At 36.6% G+C, this 5,586-nt stretch overlaps 1 non-coding gene across 1 annotated transcript; it reads right to left on the bottom strand.

Annotated features, from left to right (window-relative positions):
* Positions 1-4,658: 4,658 nt before the first annotated feature.
* On the bottom strand, positions 4,659-4,763 carry LOC111744448. Its single transcript, XR_002782171.1, has one exon. It is a non-coding gene; the product is annotated as a U6 spliceosomal RNA (small nuclear RNA).
* Between the last annotated feature and the right edge of the window lie 823 nt (positions 4,764-5,586).

Genomic DNA, 5,586 nt, shown 5'->3' on the forward strand with positions numbered 1-5,586 from the left:
GGATAAGGAAACATTTGAGAAAAGACTTCAAGTAAATAAGAGTATATATAGGGTGGGGAGCAATCAAGGCAAAAGGAAGAGCAGATGCAAGGTAAAGATGTCTTTAGTGGGTTTGAGAAACATCAAGGAAGTCAATGTGGCTGGAGCAGAGTGAAAGAAAGTGTAAATAATTAAGAAAAGAAGTCCAAGAAGTTATAGTATAGTATATCAAGTGCGGTCTTGCAGGCCATTTTAAAGACTGCCTTTTACTCTGAATGAGATGCAAAGTTACTGGGAGAGTTTTGAGCAGAGGAAGTACATGGTATATCTTAGGTTTAAAAAAAGATTATTTTGACTATTTTGGGGAAAAATCGATCATAGGTAAACAGGGGCAAAAATCAGTAAATCAAATATGAGATTTTTGCAATAATCCACATACGATGAGGCTTGGGGCAGGATGTTAGCATTAGGGTGGTAGTGGGGTGGAGAAAAGGAAATACTGTTGATGTAGGCAAGAGAGAGAATTCCTGGAGCATAGGGAAAAGGATTGGCTCTTAGAGTACAAAAGAGAGGACCGAGTATGCCGATATGGACGCAGGTGGTTGGTTATTTGCTAAGAGGGAAAGAAAGGAGGTGTTAGAAGTTTGAGGGGGGAAAAGGTATAAAATAAACATTTAGAGAAAGTGTAAGGACTTTTAAAATAAAACGATTAGCAGAGAGCACTAAAGGCCCACTTCAAGTTAGTGGTGATGAATTTGAAGAGTCTAGTTGACATTGTTATGGGTTTTTCTTCATCCACTTTCCCTAAGGTGGAAAGTTAGATTGTCCAGGGTAGGGGTTTTGTGAGAAAAATAACAAAGCAAGAGAAGGCAAGAGAGAAGAAGACATGTCAAGGAGATGATTATAATATTGAACCTTGAAATTTAAGTGGGTAAGAGGAGAAGTGAGGACATAAGAGTGAGGAATGGTGAAGAGATGTTGGAATCACTGGCTTGTAGGACTCATGGCGGGTATCAGAGAACTGTTAGAGTTGAGGTGTCGGAATGAGTGAGCTGGAAATATATGAGAGGTAGAAAGATAAGACAGATTGTTGCTAGATTCTTAATAAATGGAAACAATCCCTAAAATAATAGTAGTATTAAGGCCCAGTCCATCCTCTCAAAGTGCTCACTATGTAATGGGGAAGAAAAGGCAGAAATGAATACTAAAGATAAGTACATGCAATGTCTGAGGGAGCCAAAAGGAACTTTCAGGTAAATGTGAGGATCAGATCAAGGAAACATTCAGAGAACATAGCATTTTAGATGAACCTCAAAATGGAGCAAGTGCAGAGCTTAGTCTGATATAGCAGTTAAACCATTGCAGCGAGTGTTCAGAAAGCAGTGGTTGGAGCATGGAATGGGAGCTATGGCAGGACATGAGTGGGCTGAAGCCAGGTTAGAAGATCTTTGAAATACCAGACTAATGCCTGAGCATTTTTCTATAGGTAATAATGAGGTCAGGGACACTTCATTATTGAACCCACTTATTAGCATGATATGAAGTCATATTGGTTTTTATATTTTGAATAGTCTAAGGTTACTTTCTTCCCTATTATGTATTTAAGTCATATTTAGAGTTTTTGATTGTTCTTTTCTGATTTGTTCTTTTAAGATCACTTCCACTCTAGTGCACTGATGTTGTTGTTGTTGTTGTTGTTGTTGTTGTTGTTGTTGTTGTTGTTTCAAAAAATACACTGCCACATGCCCATTCGCTTTCTTTCCAATGGCCTTCAACTCTATTCCCCAATGTTGGTAGGAAAGTCTAACATGTGACCTCTTAAGGTCCTGCCGAGAAGGAGTAGGAAATAGGTTGAATATGATCATAACCGTGCTGTCCAAAGCATTAGGACCAGTTGAAGTGGATGAGTTGAAGGTGAATAGCTAAATCCTCCCAGAGTAGAAGAAGACATGAGGAGTACAGTCTCACAATTGAAGTATCACAATTTTTCTAAGAACTCAGTATCAATACCAATGATGGGATCGATCTCTTTGCAAGCTATGTTTATGATGTTTGAAAATATCAGAACCTCTGTCCTCACAGACTAACCAGATGAGTGTTGATACCATTACCTTCTCTACCATGTCATTGTGGCTTTGGCTAAGCTCCTTTCATCCTCTGGACCTAAGGACCTATCTATAAAATGAGAGTGCTGGATTCATCCTTCTCTAGTGTCCCTTCCAACTCTGGCATACTCTGCTTTTTTCTGTTATCATTTATTCTTTACTAAACTCATAACATGTGCCAGGCATTTTTCCAAACACAAGACCCTCCAACTCACCCCTTCTCTCCTTTCTCCAAACTCCTGTTTTGAATTATGTTGGACTTTTCTTGTTTAAAATATTTGAAAAAAGTGCTGTGTTAGAAGGTTTATTTCACATAATACATTTGAAAGAAAATCATGGAAAGGGCTTCGTTTTGTTCCAGCAACCGAAACAATAAAACCACCAGAATGACATGCAGCATTTTGTACTGCCCTCAAGTGGTAGCCCAAAAGTCTTTTTCCTGATTGCAGTTTAAGGAATAAAATGTCTTTTGAGAAGAGTTCACAGGTGTCTAAAGGTAGGAGAGTCTTAGAGGGCCTGAGGCTGTCATTGTTGGCATCTCCAGTGTGCAAACTTACTCTAATTTCCCCTACTTTTAAAGAGCTAGTATTTTAAAACCATGACTCTCTTCAGTCCTATTTCCCTCCTCCTCTTCATAGTCAAATTTCTCCAAAGTTATCTATGTATTATTTCTACTTTCTCATCTCCAATTTATTTTTAAACCTTTTGTTTTAAAATAATTTCAAACTTTCAGAAGAGTTGCAAGAACACTACAAAGAATTCCCATATACTCTTCACCTAGATGTACCAGAAGTTAATATTTTGCCCCAATCTCTTTATTTCTGTATGTGGATGTGTATGTGTGCACATATACGATTATATATGGAAGTGTGTTTTTTTATGAACCCTTTGAATTTAGTATTTTTCACTAATACTTTAAATACTTCATTATGTATTTTGTAAGAACAAGGACATACCTACATACACACTCTCCGCCCAACAAGTGTGATGATACAATTCAGGTAATTTAACATTGATATGATATTTATATATAGTTCGTATTCAAAGTTCACTAATTGGCCTGATAATGTCCCATTTAGCAGTTTTCCCTCCCATACAGGGTCTAATTCAGCGCCTGATTCCTACTCAGACATTACATTTAACTATCATGACTTTCCTTAATCTAGAACAGTTCTCTAGACTTTCATTGTTATTTACAATACTGAGATTTTTGAAAAAGTACAGGCCAGTAGTTTATAAAATTTCTTTCTGTTTGGTTTTGTTTCATGTTTTCTTATGACCAAGATTACTTTTCTTTTTTTTTTTTTTTGACGGGGGCATGAATACTACCTATGGGATATTCTGTCCTCAGTACCTCACATGAGGAGAAACGTGGTATCACTTAATCCTATCATTGATGGTGTTCACTTTGATCAGCTGGTTACAGTGGTATCTGCCTAGGTTTCTTCACTGTAAAATTAGCATTTTTTTCTATGTAAATAATGAGTAATCTGTGAAGAGGTACATTGAAACAATGTAAATATCCTGTTCCTCTTAATAATTTTTGCCCAAAGGTTTCAATATTCATTGATAATTCTTGCTTGAATCAACTACTACGATGGTTGCAAAATGGTAATTTTGTAACCTTGTTATTCGGTCTACATTTCTTAGATGACATTCTTCCGTAGGCAAGATCTTTCTCTTCTCTCTTATTCATTTGTGTATTTACTTCTCATCATCAGTATAGACTCATGGATTCTTATTTTACCTAATAACTTATAATCATTATCATTTATGTCATTATTCATTTTAATGTTCAACTTGTTTCAGATTTGGCTAGTGAGAGCCCTATCAAGCTAACTCTGGTGTTCTTTTGAACATGCCTATTATTTTTATTTATTTTTTAGCACTTTCTCGCTTTTTGGTAAAATACAATGTTCCAAGTTCATCTTGTACTGTCTCTGCTTACCCTTGGAAATCATCTATTTCTCCAAAGAGCTCGCCACTTAGTGGAGAATAGGATTTAGGAACTGAGATCTGGGCTCCAGATTTCTCATTGCCACTGAAGTATAATTGCTTCCGGGCTCTTTGAGTAAACAGAGCCAAGGGGGGAAAATAGCAACTTTATCTAGTTCAACTATTTTTAATCATGAATTCCCTACTGGTCCCTCTAATTCCAATTCAACACCACAGGGTTCTTTCTCTCGTTCCTTATTTGCATGTCCCTTTTCCCACAGTGAGAACTCTGGCTCTCAACAACATCAGTGTCTTTTTTCATTTGCTCGATGTTATAATACACACAAAATAATTTCAGAATTGCTACATTTATTTCACTACTGAGTACAATCTACTAGAGTTCAAGATTTGTTTGCAGTTTTGTTCTGTTTTTAGACTAAGAGTATATATTTAAAGTACTGTGTTTAAAAATTTTTTAGATTTTTTAAAAATCTTCAGAGTGGTTATACTATTTATTTAAATTTAGTTAGGTTTGTTTCTGTTTATATTCAGTTTTATGATCCCTTTCATTCTTCTTGATTCAATTTTCTTTTTGAATATGTAAAAGCTAGCATTGTCTAAAAGTCAAATCCATACACAAAACATATGGAATGCTTTATAAATTCATGTGTCATCTATATGTCTAGGAGTCATGCCAATTTTCTCTGTATTGTTCTAGTTTTAGTACATGTGCTTTCAAAGCAAGATCACCTCCAATTCATTCTTCAACCTACTTGATATTTTCTTAGTCACCCTAGTTCATTCAGACTGCTCTTGTCAAGGTCATCAATTAGCAATATTTTTCTGTCCTTATCTTATTTGACCTTTCTACACACTGCTGACCTCTCCAATTTTCTTGAAACACTCTCCTTTCTTGGTTTTTGATTCCATACTCTTCTGGTTTTACTCTCTCTTCATAGGCCTATCCTCATTCTCCTTGTCTCTTCAACCATCCTAAAATTTGTTGCCCCTCAGGACTCTTCTTGTTTCCCTTCACTTCTCTCTGTATAATCCCTTCTTAGATGATCTCAACTATTTCTACATCTTCAAATGCCGATTATGCTAGTTACTTCTAAATTCATATCTTCATCTTAGATCTCTCATCTGGTCTCCAAACTTTTAACCAGCTGCCTAACTAACATCTACCTGGATATCTCACTGACATCTTAAGTTTAACATGTCTAAAATAGATCTAATTTTCCTGTCAAGCCTGCTTTTCCCAGGCTCCTCCGTCTCAGGAAATATAAATCCTCAGCCCTGTGGAAAGGCAGCACTGTACAGACCATCCTTCCACACGGTTGCTGCAGCCAGAAACTTAAGAGTCATTCTTGATTCCTCTGTTTTTCTCAACCATGATGCCCAATGCATCTGCGAAATACGAAAATTTTACCTCTGAGAATGTCAAATTCATCCATTTCTCTCTGTCTCCACTACCACTACTTCACTCGTTGTCTCTCATCCAGATCACTCATCAGCTTCATAATTGGCCTCCCTTGTATCCCCCACACATTCATTTTCTATACAGTAG

This window comes from Pteropus vampyrus, unplaced genomic scaffold, assembly GCF_000151845.1.
Source record: "Pteropus vampyrus isolate Shadow unplaced genomic scaffold, Pvam_2.0 Scaffold135, whole genome shotgun sequence".
In the NCBI taxonomy this organism is placed as follows: Eukaryota; Metazoa; Chordata; class Mammalia; order Chiroptera; family Pteropodidae; genus Pteropus; species Pteropus vampyrus.